Source organism: Pinus tabuliformis, chromosome 9, assembly GCF_031772625.1.
Source record: "Pinus tabuliformis cultivar Carrire ecotype Pingquan chromosome 9, CPIR1, whole genome shotgun sequence".
Lineage (NCBI taxonomy): Eukaryota > Viridiplantae > Streptophyta > Pinopsida > Pinales > Pinaceae > Pinus > Pinus tabuliformis.
In genome coordinates, this window is record NC_142307.1 from 1,030,500,826 (window position 1) to 1,030,521,105 (window position 20,280).

Here is a 20,280-nt window from a genome sequence, read left to right on the forward strand (position 1 = left end):
CCTTCTATAGGGTGCGATGAGTGAGGATGGACAAATGTCTGAGACAGTTTGCTAAGTGGTTGCTCATGGAATCTTCTAGAAACTTCTCCTATGCCACTTGCCTCTCTAAATTTTCGCAAAGATGAATAAGTGATCTAAAACCATCTGTTATCCCTTCTTTTGTGGGACCAATTGTAACAAGTGGAATGACACTAATCAAACCCCATGGATGACTCACACTCTTGCACACATCTATAAATGGATCCCTCATCCAAGAGATATAAAGGCTAAAATGTTGTGAATTGCAAGTAAGTATTGATAGTTTGTAATTGAGGAGAGATCATTGTATTCTTGTTGGAGTGATCTTGCTATTTCATGAGGTGAAGAAGGATTGAAGCTAGGAGGATGGCGCTAGATCAGACAACTGGGTTGTAATTCTCCTTTCTATTAATAAAGCTCTTCAAGTTTTCTCCCATATGATTGTGTAATTGTGAATGTTATCATTTGTGAATGCTATCATTTGTTCATTATATATCTAGTTCTGTAGTGTTTATGTTGTAATAGATCATGATGCTTTGATGGTTCTTTGTTGCTGTACTTGTACAGGTACTCTCCAAGCATGTTAAGTACAGGGAGGAGTTGTAGGATCTACCAAAGGAGAGAGAGATCAAACAAGGGATTAAGCGGAAGTTTCAGGTTGGTCCCATTATCTTTCTATTATCTATTACACATAGAATAAATCATTGAATTTCTTTAAACTATTGTTTCTAGGGTAGCTGTCAAACCTAGAGGGCTAGCATTCTTTAGGAATACTAGTTTTCCCATAAACAAATTGGCAACTCAATTGGGGAATGAATAGATGTTTGTTTCTTGTTATAGTTTGTTTTATGTTCAATTTGATAAACTATAGACAGAGTCTGAAGTCAGCTAGGTAGCTTTCGAACTGCTCTTGCTTTGCAATTGCATAATAGATGAATGTTGCTTTAGTCAATCTCTAGCTTGGTTTATGAATTAAAAATTTGACTTTCAAGCACATATAGATACCCTTTTGGTAGCTCAGTAACCTCTCAAGACATTCCATCATACTTTGCTCATCATTTTTCATCAAAACCCAGCTTAATTCATTGAAAACAGCTCCACATTTGAGCCAAAACCCATTTCAGTTGCGCTCCCTGGACCATCGCACTATCTTCCACTATGACTTAGTATGCATAGCACCTCCCGAGTGCAGTAAGTGTGATGCATCTCAATTTATATGAATTTTACGTGCGATGATTGACTGAACTCTTTTTCCATCTGGAAATTGAGGGTTTTTTACCTTGTTTTCAGTTTTGTTTGGTTGTTTTGCTGCATATGAATAGTGCCTCTTTACTGAACCTTACTTGCAACACTTAGATCAGCCTCAATTACATTAGGATTAGTGAAAGTTTTTTGCGTATTTTTCCATCATTTACAATCCTTTGTCAAAAAGTTGTTTTAGTCGATTTGTCGCTTTGGTACAAAAAGTGTCGTAATCGTCGTTTTTTGTCGAAAAGAGAAGTGTCATGAATTATTCCTTCCCTTGATAATCAATTGAACTTTTCTTGATGCATTTGATTTGATTTTTTTACATTCAAAGTGTCTAAAGAATTTTTATTCAAAATTGAAAGTGTCATTTTGGAGTCTTCCTTTCTCTTTTGAAGAAGAAATTGTTGAAAATGTCATTTTGAGTGAAATATTTCAGATCTTTGTTGCATTTAGTTTTCCTTTTTACATATTTCACATTAAGGAGAGTGAAAACAAATACATGCATTTGCATTTAGCATTTTTTGATTTGTGTGCGAAAAGATGATTTAGGGAAATGCACTAGTGTGTGTTATTTTCTCTTTTCTTAAAAGGACTATTATCTTCTTTCCCTAGTAGCTAGGATTTTCATTGCTCAAATAAACAAAGATTGTTTATCATTGTAGATTTCATCTTAGGAATTTTAGATTATGATCACGCGATGAACCATTGAAAGGAAAACTCTCAACAAGATCAACTTTAAAATGAATTTCAATGAACCTAACAACACTTTGGAACTTAATGCAACATATCTAGAAGTCTAGGCTAGTGACGTGTTTTAGCGTCATTAAAACTAGTGGTTATCGTTTTCATTGAAGGTTGGGTGATTCCTCCTCCTTGATATGACAAGTGCTAGCATGGACTTGTGCTCCCTGTACCATCACGTATATATTGGGAGACCATAATAGGTTTAAATCCTTTATCCATAGGAAACTGAGTATGTCGCCTTATTGATCACAATGCACTGAACACAGCATTCAAGAAGATTGACTACCATATATAAGTCCCTGCAAATTTCTTTTAAATTTATCACCAAGGTGTATATTGCAGTTTTGCGATTCGTTTGGTAATCCCTTTATCTAGATTCTCCAGAGTAGTCACTTTCGTTCCTTTTCGACTCTTTAAAAGAAAAGGCCCATCTGAGCACTTGTCCTTTCAGGCTCATTAAAAATTGAAGGCGACTAAAGTCATCTTTAGCTTTTCCTCGACTCTTTAAAATTGAAAAATCAAAGTTGCGTGTAAAGTGTTGTTAAAATTAATTGATCGCGAATAAAATCCCTATTCCTTAGTAGATCTTAGGCTGAGACATATGGTGACAAATCTGGAGTCCACTGATCAAGGAATCCATTTCAATGGGAATCCTAGTGCTTTTCCTTCTTTCGGAAATATTGGTGCTCCTTATATGGCTACATTATCCCTTCCAGGATTTACCATTGGCCTACTAGTATGGTTTTTTTCAACCTCCTTGGTTCATAATGTCGAGATTTCTCTAAAATTGAGTACACCTCCAACTGGACAAAATCAACCTCCAGTTGATCCTGAAGTTTACCCTTTTCCTTCTTCCTTGTTTGTTTCTCCATCCCCCTCTTCCTCTGCGCTTGGTGAAAGCATTGATACTAGTAACCAAGTGTCTAAGAAGAAGAAGAAAGGGAAGAAGAACAAGAAGAAGCCAATTCAGCAAGGGGGCAACCAAGAAACCATTGCTCTGAATGCAACATCTGATGAAAATCCATCCATTAAGCCTCACAAAGTCAAATATCCATGAATAATTTGTGCAGGAAACCATTTTCATTGAAATTTTCCTTACTTTCCTTAGATCTTGAAAGAATGGTCTTCCCGTTCACACCATCCCGTGTCATCAACCTCTGGATATCATGTTGGTAACACGCCATCAACTAATGATAGTAAAGTTCATGGACATACAGGAAAAGTCAAGCTTACATGTAGGTTATGTGAAGGTAATCACCCCTTTCACCTTTATCCCTATTTGGATGAAGCCAAAAGAGTGTTGGATAACCATCATGCTTCACCACAACGACGTCCATCTAGTTATAGGAAACTCTCCCTAAATCCTTCACTAGTTGATGAACCAACTGACCAAAATCAACCTTCGGTTGAAACCACTCTCTCTGAAAGTGAATCCTATGAGTCTATACCCGACCAAAATCAATAGGTTGAGGTAACAGTTGACCTGTTTTCACCTTCAGCTAACCATACCTTTCTCGAAGAGAGTGAAAATGATACCACTCAATTTCTTTTTGTTACTTTAGATTCTAACAACCTTGAGGGAAATCCACCTATTCCATCAAGATAGGAGGAAAATCCTACAGTTCTCGTAACTCAAGGGGTTATTTCTCCCATTTCTTCGGTACCCCCTCCAGGTAGTCTTGTCACTTCCTCTGATTGGAATCGACTGGTAGGATCTCGCCTTCCTTCTTATGTGCCTTTCCAAATCATAGTACAAGTTTCTAAAATGATTGTATCTGGCACTATTATAGATTAAGGTGCATCAATGAGTATCCTTTCCTCAACTGCTTAGAAAGCACATGGTTCGCCACTGCTTGTGCCTGTTACACAAAATATGTTGAGCTTTAAGAAAGGAACCAATCGATCGTTAGGGATTCTCCCTCAGTTACCTATCACTTTGGGAGAAAAAATTGTTTATCTGAACGTGATGGTAGTCCCAGGACCTTTAGATTACAATTTACTTCTTGGGCATGACTATGTTTATCACATGGGAGCTATTGTTTCAACACTCTTTCGAATGACTTGTTTCCCACATGAAGGAAAGATTGTCACCGTTGACCAGCATTCATTTCCCAGTCTAAATATGGCTCCTAGTCAACCATCTTCCCTAAACAGTACTTTTGTACTAATGGTATCATCCCCACCACAGGTTAATTATGTGGCAAACTCTTCCATACCTACATCGAGTGACGATCAATTCAGTGATGTACATTATGTACTGGGGGCATTTGAACCAGATCATTCCTTCATGACCACTTATGAGTTTTGAAGAAGGGTCTTCGAGGATAGTTCCTTGTCTTGTGTCAACCTCGTTAAAAAATGAAACCAAGGGTCACTAAGGCTACTTTGTTGTCTTGTGTCAACCTCGTTAAAAAATGAAACCAATGGTCCTTGAGGATAGTTTGTTGTCTTGTGTCAACCTCATTAAAAAATGAAAAAAATGGTCTATGAGGATAGTTCCTTTAATGTGTGAACCTCATTAAAAAATGAAACAACTCTTACGTGCATAATCCCTTCTCTTGTGTCAAGCTCTTTTAAAAAATTAAACAAGGTCCCAAGTTCCAAGTCAAGTCTTTCACTTGATCTCATAAAAGGACCTTCATTCCATCCACCTGACAGCAATGAGTAGTCTACTTAGGTGAATGTAATGAAGCTTGGGGGGGATGAACCTAATGGTAAAGATAAGTATCCTTGTAGGTTATGTGATTGGTCTATCACACCATCACCTTTGTCCATCTGAATAAAAACAACCGTCCTACTTCACCGCAGTGACTTCCATCTGGTTACAGGAGACTCTCTCTTTCATCATGCTGGGGGCATGTAAACCAATTCAAGCATATTTTTTCATTTTAAGCTTGTGTAAAAAAAAAACTAAAGCCAATCATAGTTTGTTTGTCTCAAGCTTGTGTAAACATGAAATCGAATCCAAGCATAGTTCCCCATGGTTCAAGCTTGTCTAAAAATGAAACCATTTTCAATTTTTAACCCTTGAGATTTCCATTCTATCAATTGAGCCTTGGTTGTTTCCATCTCTTTAGCTGATCATACGCTTTCACTTGGTTGTTTTACCCATTTTGAGGAACAGTTGGAATGAGTGGTCTTATTAGCCAGCCTCTTCACATAAATCAACATGTTCTGAGAAGTTCCAACATCACCAGAACCACTTGCTACCCTAGACACCACTCGTTCCTCAAAATAGATTCCTCTTTAAACCCTTTTCAGACTTGTTAAACATGAAAATATCGTCGAGCGCTTGTCCTTTCTAGCTCGTTAAAGTATTGGAAATGTCATCCCTCCTATATTATTTTATCCTTTTTCGGGCCTGAGGGATTACTTTATGAAAAATAACTTATGGAGTTTTCTTTTCATCCCTTTTCAAACTCTCTAAACACGAAAAGGACCGAGTTATCCTTGTCATTAAACTCGTTAAAACAATAGTGAAAAACTTGTCCATCTAGATGAGATTAAGTTTCATTGTCGCTAGACTCATTAAAACATTAAATAGCAACATGTTTTCGTGAAGGGTGAATTATAGAACAAGCATATGTTATCCTTCTCAAGCTTGACAAAAATAAAGAGGTATTGGTCAGTAATGACTAGGGAAAGAAGGGAAAATACTTGAGGAATTTATGGTAGCAAGTCACTCTTGAACATGACACTTTCACTTCATCTCGATTATTGAGTTGGGTTTGGTTTTTCTGTTCACTGGTCATCATACCATTGGTTTTTCATACTATCCATATTTTGGGGTTAACGCTACCAATTCATCTCAGTGTCGCCAACATGTTCAAGAGAAGTCATTCAGTTGAGAAACCACCATTCAGTTAATGTCTCATACACTGCAATACCTTCAACCTTCATTTTTTCATGACCGCCATTCCTAAACCTTGTGTCGTCAGCTCATTTTTCACCTCCAGAAATCATTTGCTTAATTTCGTGTCGTAGATGTGGGATACATTAAGGCCCTCCTACGACAAGTCACTTCTTGTTGACATCAGCTAGTTGTCCAAGAAGTTGACTTAGAAACAACCCTTTCAATGCTTTGAAACTTGCATAAATCAATGGAAAGTTTCTCACTTCCGGCGACAGGTTGACATCAATGGACTTCAACTGAAAGATTTTGCGTGGTGTTTGACATCGGATCATATATTCACACCACGTGGATTGTACTATAGTACCTTGAGGATCATTATCATTATCAGTGATTCCTCTTGTATCTGTTAATAGCTCACATCATTGGCTGGTAATCAGGCGATGTCTTTCAATGTTTGACTTCAAAACATCTCTTCACATGGATTGACTTGTACATTGAGTGAAGATTGAATGAGTTTGAAGACCCTGGATCTAGTTTCATCCATCCAGGCTGCGATATATTCAGGGATATAAAAACATCAAATGTAGAAAGGCTCTACACAGATGGTCATCCAAATCATGGCTGATGATTTTATATCTGAAGAATCACCAGTCTGTATCTACAGACGACTATCTAATCTATGTACATGAAATGAAATTTATAAAGTTGAGCATGGGAATGCCTCCCTCAACTAGATCATGAAAATCATATTATAATAATGTATTGTATTGTAACTGATGCAGGTCACCTTTCAGTTCGAGACTTCATATCCTCATTGAATTGCTTTAAACTATTGTTTCTAGGGTAGCTACCAAACCTAGAGGGCTAGCATTCTTTAGGAATACTATTTTTCTCAGAAACACATTCCACTACGTGTGGTTATTCTTATTGATTATGCTGGAAACTTGGAGTATGATGGAGGATTCTCGGTTCCCAACATCGGATCCAGAATTGTGCGAGGCTGCAAAATTCACCTCACTATTGGTGATGAAGGAACCTGACCGTATCATTGAAAGCAAGATGTTCTGGGTATTTTTTGAATTAGAGTTGCATATGGTGATCAACCAATGCCCATAGTTGTCACCCAGTCTACATGCGCAGTATAAAGATGTCATAGACTTCAAAGACAATTTTCACAATCTGTCCATGTGTGTGAAGAATGATGTCATAGGAACATGGCATGGGTTGCCTTATTTAGTTGCAGAGGATGATATTATGTGGGCCATCAGCCAGTGGCCAATTGATTGGCTTACCCCTTCTAGTGAAGTCGTATCAAAAAGTAATGTCGCAGAAGTAGAAACAGGGAAAACAACAACTGCACCAGAGGTCAAGAAAGACAAAAGGAAAGAACCATAGAAGGATTCTAAAGAAAAGAAGGAAGCACAAAAGGAAACATATGTGTAGGCAGAAACAACGCAGGTCACCATTGACCACAAAGAGCCTGATACAGTGCCCATAGATGTTGAAATAGAAACCACAGATGAAGAGTGAGGGGGCATAGACCGTTGTGTCGGATCGAAGGAATTAGAGTCCCCATTCAAGATTAGGAAGAGACAGAAGCATAGTTGGACAGGACCACACAAGAAATAGAAGATTGATGAGTCTATGAGTACTAAACCATTAATCCTCATCAAGGGGGACCTTGCTGAGATAGATGATTTTGTCCACTCTGCAACTGAAAACATATAGGGCCACATAAAGGACCAGTACCAGCAGGTATTGAATAAAGTAGAACGAGGCCTTAAGGAATTGTAGGTCCAGACAAGAGTGATCCAAGTGAGTGTGGTTTAAGAAAGCATAGGTTAAGTGAGTGTGAGGTAGGCAAGTGGAACATCAAAGGCAGAACTAACTACCGACCTATGCACAATGATGCTATCGGAGGGTTCCTTGCATGTCAAAACAATTGACGATCAGAGCAAGTTGTTTTATATGACCAACATGAGTATCAACCTTGTAGCACTACCTATCTAGACCTTACACGAGATGTACCAAGAAATTTCGAATGAGCTTCATGTCCGAGAGAAAAGAACTATGTTGATTATCGAAGAAGTAAAGACTAATAATCAACAAATGTCTGCAAAAAAAGTGCAGGCCTTGCATGCCCGCGGCGAGGTGATGCAATGCCATCAACAACTAGAGGCAACCCTTACCTAAGTGTGAAACAAGCTCCTTGAGCTCCAAATTCCATCCCAAGTGGCCTCTGTGGAGAAAATCCATAAGCTAGCTGTTGTAATGAAGGAATCCAAGGAGGAAATCAGAAAGTTGTTGTTTGAGATGCCATTGCAGGTATCAAAACTACAAATGAATTTGCAAGAAACCACCCCCTGGAGCTCAGAGAGTAGCATGAAGCTGCCATTAAAGCATATATGACAACTCTAGCCACTGCAGTCAAGGATTGCAGCCAATTATTTGAGAAGACAATGGAAATGTGGGCCTCACTGCAAGAGGACCCACACTTGCAAAATATTGAAGCAAAGATATGAAATAGACAGCTATAATTCAATGAGATCTGAGTGACAATGTGGGCCCTTGCACTTGTGTAAAGGTTCGCCAAACATTAGGAAGGAAAGACTCTACAGACATAAATTGACGAGCTATGCCAAAAGGCATCCATAATTGCAGTGCAAAAACATCCATGGAATGATGAGGAAAGCTAGTTGTCTCAGAACCTAGAGGAAAAGCTAAACGCCCTTCAATAGGCACAAATGACCACGGGCCTTGCAGTCGAAGGTCCAACGACAGAGAAATTGGTTGAAGAAGTTCACCAGGATATCGCGCAGGGAACAATAGATCTTTAAGAATTGAATATTGAATTCAGCAACCTAGAAGCAAAGGTTCAGGGAACACTAGCAAAGTGACTCATTACGAGTCACAACTTTGTGTTGGGGGCATGTTGGGACAGGGTCCCCTGGGTCCGATTTTGTTAAATTTTTGTTAAATTTTTAAATAGAATGTAAAGTATCTACATTTTGAGGAGTAGAGCGCATGTAGCGTAGGTTAGTAGGAGTTAAAGTGGCTTTAGGAAGGTCAAATTGTTGGGTTGTGTTATATTCCTTCCACGACTAACCCACGTAGTGAACCAGGGGGTTAGAGGGGGGGCGGAGCCCCCCTTTCATTGCGCGGATTGCGCAGTGGGGGGGTCCGGGGTTAAAACCTACATTTGGTATCGGAGCTGTTTTGGCTTCAAGGGGACGCCTTTGTTGCTGAGGGGTTTCGCTCGGGCCTGTGGTAGACCCTATTCAGTGGGAGATCTGTGAGATTGATTCTAGTGGTGAAAGAAGATGGCAAGCAGTGGAAAGATAGAGATCGAGAAGTTCAATGGTCAGAGTTTTGAGTTGTGGAAACTCAAGAAGGAGGATCTGTTGGTAGATAAAGATTAGTGGATCGCGGTAGATCCAGGTACTAAACCAACGGGAGTGACCGATGAAGAATGGAAGAAGTTGGATCAGAAGGCAAAGAGCACAATACGATTATGTGTCTCAGATTCAGTATTGCTGAATGTATCAGGGGAAGCTACGGCGAAGGCTTTGTGGGACATGTTAGGGACTTTGTACCAATCTAAGTCTTTGGTGAATAAACTGCTCCTGTGGAAAGAGCTGTATAACCTAAGGATGAAAGATGGAGACTCGGTGGCAGAGCATCTGAACGAATTTAATACTGTGGTAAGTCAGTTAGTGTCTGTTGATATTAAAATTTCAGATGAAGATAAGTGCATCAGTTTGTTGTGTTCTCTACCAGATTTGTGGGATAGTCTGATTATTGCAATAGGTAGCAATGCAACTACTTTGCAGTTTGATGAAATAGTCTTAGCCTTGCTGATAGAGGAGATGAGACGGAAAAATATGGAGAGCCAGAATGGTGATGCCTTCTCTGTAAGAGGACGGTCCTAGAATAGAAACAAAAATAAGTCATCGAGTAGGAGATCTAAATCTAGAGGGAGATCTAAATCTCCAGGAAAACCTGTAAAGGTGGTGTGCTGGAAATGCGGAAAGGAAGGGCACTTCAAAAGGGACTGCAAATCTAAAGCTCCTGATAAAGGAAAGAGATCAGATGATGCTCCTTCTACAGAGGTGAAAACCACCTCAGATGAAGGTGGGGATGTTTACTTGGCTTCTTCAAGTACACATGTAGATCATGAGGCATGGTTGATTGACTCAGGTGCATCCTTTCACTTCACTCCCCATAGAGAGTGTTTATGTGAGTATGAGAAATACGATGGCGGTGATGTCTTCTTAGGAGATGATAGGAAGGCTAGAATCATTGGTCGCAGAAAAGTAAAGTTGAAGTTGCAAGGTGGAAGGGTTAGAACACTTTCGGGTGTTCTGCATATTCCTGCATTGGCCAGAAATCTGATTTCTGTAAGCAAGTTGGATGATGCAGGTGTAAAAACAGTGTTCGAGAAGGATACCTGCAAGATGGTTCGGGGGAGCACTAGTATTGATGCGGGGAGATCGGACTGGAACTCTGTACAAGCTACAAGGTAGCATTGTTGTTGATGGGTGCAACAGTTCTGTAGCTCCTGAAAGTGGAGTTGAAAATCTAGTGGTCTCTGGAGAGAAGACCATGCTGTGGCATCAAAGGCTTGGAAATATTGGAGAGAAGGGCCTTCGAATACTTCATGGTAAAGGTATGGTAGAAGGTATGAGTAATAGCTCTCTGGATTTTGATTTCTGTGAAAATTGTGTATATGGGAAGCAGAATCGAGTGAGTTTCCCCTCTGGTGCTAAGAGGGCGAAACAGATATTAGAGCTTGTGCACAGTGATGTGTTTGGACTTGTGAAAGTTCCATCACTGGGTAAGTCTGTGTAGTATGTATCATTTATAGATGACTTCTCAAGGAATACATGGATATATTTTGTTAAGAAGAAATCTGAAGTCTTTGACATGTTTAATGAATTTAAGGCTCTAGTGGAAAATCAGACAGAGAAGAAGATAAAGGTGCTGAGAACAGATAATGGTGGAGAGTTTTGCAGCAAGGAATTTGAAGAATTCTGTAAGAAGTGTGGTATAGCACGACAAAAGACTACTCCATATACACCTCAGCAAAATTGAGTTGCAGAAAGAATGAACAAGACATTGATGGAAAGGGTAAGAAGCATGCTCAGTGGTGCCGGGTTAGGACAGGAATTCTGGGCAGAGGCAGTGGATACTGCATGTTACTTGGTCAACATGTCACCTTCATCAGCGTTGGAGGATAAGACTCCACAAGAAGTATGGACTGGTAAGAAACCCTCTCTTTCACATCTGAGGGTATTTGGATGTGATGCATATGTACATGTTCCAAAGGAGAAACGAACCAAGTTGGATAGTAAATCTGAAAAGTGCATCTTTATTGGGTATAAGGATGGTTTAAAGGGTTATAAGCTTTGGAACCCAGTAACAAGGAAGGTTGTGTACAGCCGAGATGTGTTGTTCAGAGAGGTGAAAGATGTTATTAAACATGAATTCCAACCAAAGGAACTTGAGAAGATAGAGTTTGAGCTAAAGGAGGAAGAATTAGACTCTACAACAGAGGAGGAATCAGAAGATGAAGAGCCACAAACTCCGGCTCTGAGAAGATCAATTCAAGAAAGAAGGCAGCCAGAAAGGTATAGTCCATCTGCTTTCTATTCAAATTTTTCTTTATCTGTTACTGATGATGATCCCAAAGCTGTGAAGGAAGCAATAGATTCAGTGGATGGAAAACTCTAGAAAGAGGCCATGGTTGATGAAATGGCATCTTTGCACAAAAATGAGGCTTGGGATCTGGTGGATTTGCCGGCTGGAAGGAAACCCATTGGTAGCAAATGGGTGTTTAAAAAGAAGAAAAATGCAGAAGGGAAGGTGGAGAAATACAAAGCTCGGTTGGTAGCAAAAGGATATTCCCAAGTGTCGGGAACTGATTTTGGTGATATTTTTTCTCCTGTTGCCAAGGTAACTTCTATTAGATTACTTTTATCTGTTGTTGCTTCTTTTGATTTTGAGGTAGAACAGATGGATGTGAAGACAACATTTCTTCATGGGGATTTGGAAGAGGAAATCTACATGAAGCAACCTGAAGGCTTTGCGGTGAAGGGTAAGAAAGAACTAGTATGCAAGTTAAAGAAGTCTCTGTATGGGTTAAAACAGTCACCAAGGATGTGGTATCAGAAATTTGATACATTTATACGGGGACTTGGCTTCACCAGAAGCAAAGCAGATCACTATGTGTATTTTAAATTAATTGGTGATTGTGTTATTTATCTGGTCTTTTATGTGGATGATATGTTGCTGGTTGGAAATGACAAAGAAATTATCCAGGATTTGAAGACCCAATTGTCCTCCAAATTTGACATGAAAGATCTTAGTGCTGCAAACTATATTTTGGGAATGGAAATTAAAAGGGATCAGGCAAAGAGGAAGCTCTGGTTAAACCAAAGGAAGTATGTCGAGACAATACTGCAGAGGTTTAATATGCAGGATAGTAAATCGGTGAAGGTTCCTATTCCTATAGGTGTGAGGTTATCTATTGAACAGTGTCCCAAGACACAAGAAGAGGAAGAGGACATGTCCCGTGTTCCATATGCGAGTGCAGTCGATAGCCTGATGTATGCAATGGTCTGTACTAGACCAGACATTGCACATGCAGTGGGAGTATTGAGAAGGTTTATGTCAAAACCATGGTAGGAGCACTGGACAGCAGTGAAGCGGGTTTTCAGGTATTTGCGTGGCACTAGTGATTATGGTTTGTGCTACCAAGGAAGACCAGGATTGGACCGAGTGTTGGATATTCGTGGCTTTGTTGATGTAGACTGGGCCGGAGATTTGGATCAGAGAAGATCTACAAGTGGGTATGTGTTTAACCTATTTGGAGGTGCAATCAGTTGGATGAGTAAGAAATAATCTGTAGTGGCACTATCAACTACAGAGGTAGAATACATGGCAACCACTCATGCAAGCAAGGAAGCAGTTTGGTTGCAAAGATTGTGTTCAAGTATGGGGTTAGTACAGGGAGCTATAAGAATAGACTGTGATAGCCAAAGTGCAATTTTCTTGGCAAAGAACCCTGCTTATCATTCAAAGACAAAGCACATTGATGTTCAGTATCACTTTGTGAGGGATATGATAGAAGAAAAAAAGGTGTTGCTGGTAAATGTGGACACTTTGAAGAATACTACTGATGCATTGAAAAAATCTGTGAGCTCTGAGAAGTTCTCTTGGTGTAGAGAAATAATGGGCATTTTAGGGCTGGAAAAATGACTAAGCTCTCCTGTGGCCCCCTGTGGAAAGAAAACAACAAGTGGGTGATTTTTGGGTTGTGTTATATTCTTTCCATGACTAACCCACGTAGTGAACTGGGGAGTTAGAGGGGGGGCGGAGCCCCCCCTTCGTTGCGCCGATTGCGCAGCGGGGGGGTCACAAGGGGGGAGGTAGCCCCCCTGTCCAGGGTTAAAACCTACACAAATATCCTTACTTTGTTAAAATCAAGTTGTTTTGAGACTCACCCATGGTTCATAGACCATGGTATTGTAATGAATTCATAGAAGAGTCACAGGTAAGCAATAGGAAGCACATGAGTTAAGTCTGAATTTGTCTATTCTATACATGGACGAAGGGGAAGGACCCTACAACAATGTGCATGTAGACCTTGGCAAGTTTGCAGTTGAGTGTGTAGACCCCTGCTACTCTGTGTGTAGGGTTGGAAAGAGTTTATATCTGAGAATATGAAGCATCATAAAGACATAGTTTTAAGTGATATCAATGAAACTGTGTATCACTATTTAGTTCTAAAGTTTCTTTTCTGAATTGTTGAATGAATTTAATCAAGAAAGTACTTACTAGATTCACAAAGACATAGATCTACTGAATTATATGATGTTATACATGTTTAGTGCAACCGGCAAAGGACTTAAATTTGTTAGCTGCTATTTGTTGTAATTTATGGGCTTTAAGGTTTAGGGTTTGTGAAGGTCAAGATAAGCCCTATATCCACAGAAAAATGCATCATATAGCCCTTTTGATGCATAAAGTTGGTTCTAACATCCCCCAATACTGCGTCGAGTGAGGTTGCAGCTTGCTACGGGGGTTGTTGTTGAAAGAGCTGGTAGTGTAGGGTTTTGTTGGTTAGCAAAGCTAAATCCAAACCTAGGTTCAGGCCCCATCATGCCAACAACTAGTCCAATCCTCTCAATGATACTAAAGCATCCATAAAATTGTAGTGCTAGCTTGGCACATGATCCAATATGCAAGGAGCTCTTCTTTGGTTTGATGTGCAAGTACACTTATTCCCCAACCTAGAATTCCTTGAAAAACATGTTCTGATCTGCATAGCTTTTCTACCTATCATGTGCTTCCTTTATATTTTTCTTCATAACTTGCATTTCTTGTTCAAGGTCTGCCAACATCTTTGGTCCAATAAACACCCTGTTAACTAGATCACTCCAACTGATGGGACTTTTGCAACTTCACCCATAAAATGCCTCAAAATGACTCATCCTCAATGAATCATGATAACCATTGTTGTATGCAAACTCTACCAATTGGAGATACTCTTCCCACTTTCACTGCTGATGCATCACATACATCATCAACATGCCTTCCAATATCATATTGGCTATTTCTGTTTGTCCATCTGCCTGTAGATGATAAGTTGTACTGAAGCCCAACTTTGTTCCCAAACCTATAAATAACCCCTTCCAAAGCTTGGACGTGAAATTCACATCCCTGTCCAACACAATATTCTTTGGGACACATGCAATATGACCACATCTTGGATGAATACCTATGCAATATCACTAGTTGATAATGTATAATTCCCTAGAATGAAGTGTGCAACGTTCATGAGCTTGTCGAGAATAACCATGATGGAATCATGTTGTCTCACTGTATTCGACAAACCTATAATGACATCCATGGAAATGAACTCCCATTTACAGTATGGAATCACAATGGGATGTAACAGTCCACCTGGATGTTTCCACTCTTCCTTCACTCCGCGACAATCAAAACACCTAGTTGCAAACTCTGCTACATCCTTCTTCATATTCAGCCAATAATAATATCTCTTCACTGCAGTCAATGTATTTTGATAACCTGGGTGACTTGAATAAGGTTTCACATGAAATTCCCTCGAGATCACCTTCTTGAGCTCACTACTATCCAACACATATATCCTATCATTGAATCTAACCAATCCTTCTGCTGTAAGACAATAATCCATACCCCATGCACCTACACCTTTACCTCTTCGTGTACCTATACCACTATCTATACTTACACCTAGAACTATACCTATACATGTACTACCACCTATACCTGTACATGTACTACCACCTGTACATGTACCATTACCCTATTGCAACCTGTGCACAACCTCCATATACCTGACATCCTGTTGACCTACCTGCAAGATCCTATCCTCTGGATCTGTCCCATAAGAGCTCATAGATGCCAAGTGATTTACCTGTACCTGCCTACTGATAGAATCTTCCACCCTGTTCTCTTTATATTTGATGTACCTGATCTCGAAATCAAACTCACTGATCGTGGCCAACCATCTAGTCTACCTACCCTTCAAGTTTAGCTTGTCAAAGAAATATCTCAACCCAATATGATCACTCATAAGAAAAAACCTCCTTTCAAGAAGATAGTGTATCCACATCTTCAATGCATGTATGATCATTGCTAACTCAAGATCATGTGTCAGGTAGTTTTTATCGTTCTCATTTATTTTCCATGACTCATAGCATACCCCCTATGCATATTGGATAAGGACTCTACCAAGTCCTCTCTTGCAAGCATCTCTGCATACTACAAACTCTTTGTCCAAATATGCAATTTGTAGCAATGGTGCATGTGTCAACAACTTATTAAGCAACTCAATGTCAGCCTTAGACTCCTCTTTCCATTCAAACTTCTTACCCTTCCACTGCAATGATGTAATAGCATAAGAAATATGTAAGAAGTTTGTGATTAACCTCTGATAATACCCTACCAGACCCATGAAAGATCTCACCTCATCCACACTCTTAGTAGCTACACACTGCATGACGACTCTTATCTTCTTTGGATCTACTGCAATGCCCTCCTTGGAGACCACATGTCCCAAGTAATGTACCTCAGTCTAAAACAAGCTACATTTTCTAAGATTAGCATACAATTGATGCTCTCTAAACAAATTTAGCACTACTGGTAAATGCTCGACATGCTCTTTCCCATTTTTAGAATATACTAGTATATCATCAATGAACACAATAAAAAACTTATCCAAATATGGACACAACACACTATTCATCAAGCACATGAATACAGTTGGAGCATTAGTTAAGCCAATGGAACTACAACAAACTCATAATTCCCATTCCTGGTCCTGAATGCAGTCTTGTAAATGCCCTCCTCTTTGATGCGTACCTGATGCTATCTTGATCTCAAGTCGATCTTGAAGAACACTATTTCTCCTTTAAATTGATCAAACAAGTCATTAATCCTCAGTAAGGGGTACCTGATCTTGATGGTCACTTTGTTCAATTGCTTGTAGTCAATGCATAATTTGAGAGTTACATTTTTCTTCTTCACAAACAATACCAGTGTGCCCCATGGTGATACACTCCTTGTCCAACATTTCCTTCAACTGTAACTTCAAATCAACCAACTCAGGTGTGCTCATCCTATCAGGTGCTTTTTATGCTAGAGATTCACTTGGCACTAACTCAATAGAAAATTCTAAATCCCTGTGAAGTGGAAACTTTGTAAAGTCCTCAAGAAATACATCCTAAAACTACTACAAAACTAGGTACCTACTCAACACATCTTCATCCTCAACCTCCTTACCCTTATAACCAGAAATGTGTACTACAAACAACATACACCCTTTCCTACATCTATGCTTTTCTTGCATAGTTGTCACCATCCTAACTGATGTGGCTTTCTTCTTACCTTGTAAGACTCTGGGTTCTCCATTTTCATCAACACACTCAATGCCTTTGTCATAATAACCCATCTTGTTTCTATGAAGATACAAACAATCCATGCCCAAAAACATACTATATTATCCAAATGGTAATACATTCAAATATGTTGCAGTAGGCATACCATTTAAATCAAATGCACAAGCTCTTACCCAATGATGAACTCACTTCTTTGTACCTGTAGCCAATTGCACTAACCAAGACTTTTCATGTGACTCCTTGCTCAAACCACACTTATCCACCAAGTCAGGACTAACATAGCTATAATTATATCCAAGGTCAATCAAAATTTAAATATCTTTATTGCAAAGCTTACCATCCATCTCAATGATAGATTCTTGGTGTTCTTCCTACCTATTGTCCACTGCTGCATAGATATGAGGAATGATCTTCCCTACATCCCCAATAGTTTGCGCCTCGTTTGCACTATATATCTGAGGCCTACCACCTTGATTTTGTGGACAATCTCTCTTGGGATGTTCCTTGCCACTTGTCCAAAACTCAAATCAACCAGTACCAACACCTCTATGCTACTGTCGTGATTCATGTCCCTGTCTAGTTGCATTAAACCTCTTTTGTCGTGCGACATTTTCTTTATCATATGAATGTTGAGGCCTTATCCTCTTAGGCTACAATTTACCTTTACCTTTTCCTTTTCCCTTCCATCCATGCTGAGATTTATTCTTACGCTTTCACTGTTCATAGAAATGCTTCAATTTCCCAATAACATCCTCAAGTGACTGAGTCTCATCATACTCATTTTGATCTCTAAATTATAACGACAAACAATTGACAAATCATTGAACATTATCCTTTTCATCAGTAAGATATAGTACATACCTCAATAGCTCCAAAAACCTGGTCATGTACTCTTCATCTGTCATTGATCCTATATTTAGCTCATAGAATTCCTTAACCTTACCGTCGTACTACCTATGTAACAAGCACTTCTTCCTAAAAATCCTCTTGAAATATTGTCAACTCAAATCATTTGTCCTGATTCTTTGAACCTCTTAACATCTTCCCACCAAATGTCTTATTTATCTTTCAAGATGAAGATCGCTACTCTAGCCTTCATGTTATCTGTGTACTCATGAAACATAAAGAATTTGTTCATCCCAAGTATCCAAGCCTCTGCATCTTCTGACTTCTTCACATCTCCATGAAAAGTAGGTGGCTTCACTTTCTTAAATTCATTGGAAAGTAACCCCTATCATTCCTTCTATAAGGATGATAGCAATGATGACCATGATGTCTATCAGAACCAAAACTAGAATAGTACCTATGCTCATCACCCCTTCTATATAGAGTTTCCAACAACTTGCCATCTCTTACCATATCAAATCAATTTGACTTGTGTCTACCATGGTACCTCCTATCACATTCCCCATTAGTTCTATCCTCATGTCCATGGCTGATCCAAAACCGTCCTTGCGGCTGCAAGTCTAACAAAATTTGAAGGATTATACCATTAACCTATGGTTGATTCTCTTGTGCCTGTATGATCAGGTCATTATCTTCCTTACAACTCCTTATCTCTTCCTTCCAGCTTCTCAGTGTATCTGCCAAATTATAAGAGTGCCCCAAACCATGTTGTTCATCTAATTCATAGGGAGGTTCTATGTAGTCTACCACATTGCTAGCCATTTGGTCTCTTTCTTTCAATGCATAATATGTCAGATAAACCAAATCACAATAAATTAACATACCTTAGTATAATTCAGGGAGGATACCTTGTCTGCAAGATCAACAATCATCTTGAAACTTGTATAACATAAGCCTAATAACATATAAACATACACAATTAAATGAATCAACACATAAACATCATTCTAGTTAGGGTCTAGTCATCAATGCAAGGCCATAGCAACAATGCATGCTATGACCTCCTGCTGAAAACAAACATTACTCCGTTGTACACATTGCCACATGCAACCATCAACATGCATAAGAAATTCCAAATCGACTACACATATGCATAGACACATGTAGTCGAGCATAAGTGATCAATTCCTGTAATCAACCTATAAGACTGATACATGTAATAAAACCTACAAGAATGTAGCCTAACATACAGTCATGTAAGTAGGTGACATAAAATAAACATGTAAGTGGAATTTAAAAATATGTAAAAAATCATATACTCATGATGATGCATTCCACAAACTCAACATCAAATTCTCCATGACATCCTTAATTCAACCATAATCAATCATCAAGAAAATGTAATAAGAACATGGAATGCAAGTGTAAAAGACACACATGCATGACCAACAAACACTATCCATCTAGTCTGAGGGGTGAACCATGCTCTAATACCACTCTGTAGCACCCTTCTCCCACATCTACCCAAGTAACCATGCCAACCTAGTAAACATACGACGAGAGACTCCTATGATTGGATTCGACCTCTTATGTGACCTTAAGGAAGTGGAATCAAAGGAACACATCAACCAACTTGTCCACATCAGCAACAGAACACTCACGAGACATGTCAACCACTTAGACATCATGTCCGTGGATCCCACCAATGTTATGGACATCTTAAGCATCAGCCACTCTCATGTTATAGGCATGAGATCATCTAAAAACCCAAAGTCTCTCTCACAGGCTTGCTTACCAGCATCAAGAAACCCAATTTTATAGTGTTACGCCCGCGACCCTGATATTTGAGCCATTTTTTCAAGCCCATATACCATTTCACTACCCATAATGGAATGATAACTTAGGAGGAGTAAAATAACAGGGAAACACTGATGCAAAATCAATAAATTAAACAAGACCTTAATTAGACCACTACTAGCCATGTCGAGCATTTTGTCAAACATGTCATCAAAATGTAACTTATAGGTGTTGTTATCACCAAAATAAGAGTTTACATTATTCCTAATCATGGTCTTAGATAAGTGTCAAGTCATCCTATGTTTTAATGGGTAAGAGATAGGTTAAGAGTCTCAAAGGTCTCATTTTCATATCCAAATAAGGCTTAACAACCTTATTCCATGTCTCAGAAGTCTCACATTCTATTTAGAAACTCATATCTTAAAACATTTTGAATTTTTTTTGGAATTAGCCCCGAACCACATTTTCTTAGTGTACACATCATAAAATGTATGTTTTGCACTACAAAAACACTGCTCTTTTCGTATCACTTTCCATGTGTGCTACGAAAGCATGGATTCATAGGCAGTCTTGTCAAAACATCAATTCGTTAAGATTTCGTTAAATTTTCATTATTAGATGTCAACTAGGGGACAGTCCTTAAGCATGTAGCCATCCCAAATTCATCATTTTGAATTTAGGGGTCATCATGATAGGAAATTTCAAATTCGAAAGGGCTGGCTAGTTTCCTTTATACAATTTTCATGCAAATGCTCAAGCAAATCATTTTTTTTTAGTGGTAAGCTTATGGTAATTTCTTACCAAAGTTTATCTCATCTATAATTCGAGGCT